Genomic DNA, 4,644 nt, shown 5'->3' on the forward strand with positions numbered 1-4,644 from the left:
TTTTTGAATAATGGCATGCAGGTTCCAGAAGGCAAAATGGAAAAGATTTGGAAGGGAATCAAGAATGAGAAAAGCCACAGAGGAGAAAAGGCAGAGCAGCAATAAGAGGATGAGGGTGTAAGGGAGAAAAACTGGGAGGTTGAAGGGAGGGGCAGGCGATGTGACCTGCCTTTTATTCAGTGACTGGAGATTACACATGAGAGACTTGGTTGGAAGGGCTTGCATCAAGCACACTGGTCATACATATGACCCACAGTTGCAAGTAATTTCTGGCCGGCTCTTAGGGTTTTGTAAAGGGGAGGTGAGAATCCTGTACTAGTCAGGGAATGACTCATGGTGTTCAGACCAGCAGTGTGGACTCTGGTTGAGGTGAGGGCTGCCCCTAGGCAATGGCTGCCTCAAGTTTTGCAGTGGGGCACCCAGGGAGTCATGGAACAGCATCGTTTTAGTCTTCTCTAGTCCACTCTTGTTGCAGCCCACACAAATTTAACAGTAATGATCATCATAAAAATTATAAGTTATGTTTACATGGCCTTTGTAGTTTATAAATTGATGTTCTCTACAACTCTGAGAGGACAGGTGATGCTATCCCCATTTTACAAGGTAGAGCGCATGGATCTCAGGGGTGAAGGTACAGGTAAATGGATCAGATCAAAATAGCAACCAGACCTTCTGACTCCTAATTTCCTTAAGCTCTGTCACACCGCAGTTTTGGAGCTGAAGCTAGATTGGGTTCATCAAGTCCAACCTCCTCTTTTAGAGATGAAGCACCTGACATAGCAGCCTGGTAAAGTGAAAAGATTCCAGATACCACAGGCTAGGTTTTGAGGGAAGCAGACCTTGAGGTGGCGATTAGCAAGTTTGTTAGAAGTGCTCTGGGGACCACCATCCTGGAAGGGAAGGGAAAAAACAGGGCTGGGGCAAGGGAGAGGTCAAGCTGTGTTGATGCAATTTCAACAGAACCCTCAGCTGACTCTACAGGGAGTTCTGAAGATGGGGTGACCCTTGAGAGCTATCCTGAGCTAAGGAGATAAGGCCAGGCCTTCATTCCCCATTGACCATTCACCCCAGGAAGGGGGCATGACCTTAGGCACAGCGTCTCTCTTTGGCCTCAGCAGCTCCCAAAGGAGGCTGCCAGCCAGAGGGCTTTCTGCCGGTGGCACTTCCAGCAACTTCATTCCTGAGGAGCATCTGGAAGGCGCCTTACAGTGCCCACCATGGTGGACTTTGGAGTTACCTAAACATGGTGTAAATCCTGGCTATGCCACGTCCTAGCTGCTCAGTAAGGGTTCTCTCCTCTAAAATAGGAAAAATAATGTGATGACTAACTAAGCCCCAATTTCCTTATTTGTGAGATAGGAAGAAAAATTGTGCCATCCTTTGGGGAAGTTGTTAAGAGGATTCAGTGAGATCACAAACACAGTGCCTATCACTTTTAAAAAGAGTTATTATCATACCTTATTCAAAGTGTCTAGTTCAGTTCCAGATATAATATTTGCCATAGAAATTGCTCAATAAATGTTCCATTTAAAAATCTTAAAATGTTCCAGAGAGGTTCAGTGACTTTCTAGAAGCCAAAACAATGTCAGAGCCAGAGCTGGAATGCATTCTACTCTTGGGTTTGGGTTTCAAATCAAGAAATACGGGAGGCGATATTCTCTGATGAGTCAGAATGTGATGGAAATGAGTGGGCCCCTGAACGTGACTTTACCTAGGAGAGCCTGGCTCCTTAGGCTAAGTCACTGATGTTAGACCAATGTGAATATGTGTTTTGCAGAATAGAACCAAGAGAATAAAACTAAAGATGAACTCGTCAGGTATAGCAGTACTCTACCAAGACATCACCGTGGCAAAAGGATAATTACAGCTCGGAGAAGGTTGCTTTAATTCATTGAGACTGAATATAGATGTGTATGGTTTTCCCTCCAGATCTAGATATTAGTCCTGCTGGCTCCCCACTTACTGGGTGTCGGACCAGGAATCATTCAGTCTCCCTTTCTGGGCTTGACTTTTTTCTATAAAACGAGGGCCTGGGTCGAGATGGGCTTTAAGACACCTTCCTGTTCTATCATGGTTTAATTCTTTAATTCTAAATATATCCCACAGCACAGAGATTTCAGGCGAAACATGGCCGTATTCTCAGATGATCTTATTTGCTCTGTGTGTTCAAGGGAGCACGATGTATTGAATGAAGCTTACAGAGAAAAGTGCAGATGGCTATGACAAAGAAACCCCGATGTTTACATTTCCGTGAAGAGGAGGAGAAAATTGAAAATCACTCTTCTGTGAGTCAACCAAAGTACTCCACTGTCATCACAACCATGTCCTTACCTGCAGAGTTTTTGGAATTATCCAAAGTTCATTGTTTAACATTCATTGACAGATCACTCTCGTTCAGGATACTGTACAGAGCAAGTTTATGCAAGCTGAACCCCAGCCTTGTTAATCTAGGGAGAGAATGGGAAGGCGATCAAATTCAGGAGGCTGGAAAAGCTAGGCTTGTTTTCCATCAGAAAACTGCACTGAGGTGGTCAGATGTAGTGTGGATCAGTGTCATAAAGCCTTTATTGTTTATCTAAGTGTCTGGGTTTTTTAATTTTTTCCACTTGGCTGCTATGCTCTGATGTTATTATTCTCATGTAATTGAGTTTATGAGTTGAGTAACTTTTGGAATACTGGTAACTACACTCTCTCACCGGAGATTCATCACACTTGAGGCATTTTAATATAACTCTTTCACTAGTACCTGGGAGCCCTGGTAATGCAGTGTTTAAGAGCTCGGTGGCTAACCAAAAGGTCAGCGGTTTGAATCCACCACTTGCTCCTTGGAAACCTGAAATTTTCATTTGAATTCTAGAAATTTAATGTAATAAGTATATTTCCACTTTTAAATTTCTTTTTCTTGCCTGAGCCATTATGCATTTTCACAGAGCAAATATTTAATCCTTAGGGTTTCGTAACCAGGGGATTTAAAGATTAGCTTTGAAAATAGGTCAGGAGAAAACATCTGCTTTGGTTAAAAGCTAATCAGGTAAGGAAACAAGAAAAGCAATTTAGAAGCTTTTGAAAAGCATCCATGAAACCAATTTTATGTAAAGTTTGAAAGCTGTTGTCTGTGCAGCTGATGCAGATGAGTCAGATTTTCCTTGAGTTTTGACACTCATTCATTCACCCAGTCATTATTATTCATCCATTCATTCACCAGATGTTGCTGTGGACACTGGGTAGCAGAGAGAATTCAGATAGTCAGTGCTCCCTGTGTACCAGGCCTGTGCCAGGGGCTAGTCAGTGCTCCCTGTGTACCAGGCCTGTGCCAGGGGCTAGTCAGTGCTTCCTGTGTACCAGGCCTGTGCCAGGGGCTAGTCAGTGCCCACTGTGTACCAGGCCTGTGCCAGGGGCTGTAAAAGTTGGCACTCAGTGCTTATAGCTCCATAGCATGGTGTCGTGGGGAGTCCTCAAGAGCCACTGAGTGTGTGGCTTCAGGTGAGACCCTCTCCATTTCCTTACCTCTGAAACGGTAATTATGTTTGCTTCATGGCTTTGATGTAAGAATCAAATGTAGTAGTGGTTTTGATAGAGCTTTGAAAAGTATCAGGTGTATTATATAAAGACAAGTAGTGATTGGCTTACTGTTAGTGATTTTGACCATTTCTTTGACCATTGCTTCCGTGAAAAGGATTGGAGATGAGTGTGTTTTTATTGTTCTCTTGAGCTAGAGCTGTATGTTTACGATAGTCAGACTTACTGTTTCCTTCTCGTGTGTAACAACCCCACTTCCTGTCCATGGGACAGGGAGTTGAGGTAGCTGGGAAAATGATAACTAAAAAAAAAAAAAGCTACAGCTGTTAAAACTCATTAAGGTAATACTATTTAACTCATTATTAAATCGACAAGCATTGATTAAGTACCCAGACTAAGGGGCAGAGAGAGGGCTGAGATATCAGATGGCACCTATCTTCAGGAAGCCTAGACTTGACTTTGAAAATTCAAAGTGGCCAAATATGAATCATTACCTTTGCTGCAGTTTCTCGAGGATCTGCAAGAAGGTGACCATCAGGCTTTCCAACATTTCTGCGGGCCCTCTCTTAGACTTTGAAATGCCCAGTTATACCTGTTGGATTATGCTTCTTATGAGGAAACTAAAAAAATATTTCTAGCTTCGTGTTTGATTTACTGCTAGGTTCGAGGTCAACCATATTGAAGTTCTAGAATAAGGTAAGAGATCCAGCTTGCCCTAGAGCAAACTCAATCCTGGGCTAACTCAAGGATCTTTCTCAAATACCAGCTCTAGAGTAGACAGATTTCTGTGTTTTACTAACTACTGACTCTCCAGTGCCCAGACAGTGCCTCTCTACCACTAAAAATGTTTTGAATGATGAAAGCTGCAGCCTACCACTCAGATTGACGGCTTTTGGGAGAAGGGCCTGTTCTTTACCCCTCCCTGAGTTTCCAGTGTCTGGTACATAACTGGCACTCTGGATGCTTGTTGAATGGACACATGCACAAGTGGAGCTCAGTGGACGCCCCACCCAGGACTTCCCAAGCTCTGCTCAGAGTAAGCCTTGCTAATCCGAAGGGATTTGCCACAAATACAAAATTTCTTTGAAGTCTCTTTTTTAATTTTAGCATTTCTGTTTATTTTAG

General features: G+C 43.2%; 1 protein-coding gene and 1 long non-coding RNA gene across 2 annotated transcripts in view; both read left to right on the forward strand.

The window, feature by feature from the left end:
• The window catches only part of NSMCE2 (NSE2 (MMS21) homolog, SMC5-SMC6 complex SUMO ligase), a 271,144-nt gene that overhangs the window by 166,072 nt on the left and 100,428 nt on the right, over positions 1-4,644 (forward strand). The window lies entirely within an intron of this gene.
• The window catches only part of LOC135227639 (uncharacterized), a 71,697-nt gene continuing 69,344 nt past the window's right edge, over positions 2,292-4,644 (forward strand). The window contains exon 1 of the long non-coding RNA XR_010317830.1: positions 2,292-4,555. This is a non-coding gene — a long non-coding RNA (uncharacterized LOC135227639). The remainder of the gene's footprint in view (positions 4,556-4,644) is intronic.

The sequence above is a fragment of the Loxodonta africana genome, chromosome 14, assembly GCF_030014295.1.
Source record: "Loxodonta africana isolate mLoxAfr1 chromosome 14, mLoxAfr1.hap2, whole genome shotgun sequence".
NCBI lineage: Eukaryota > Metazoa > Chordata > Mammalia > Proboscidea > Elephantidae > Loxodonta > Loxodonta africana.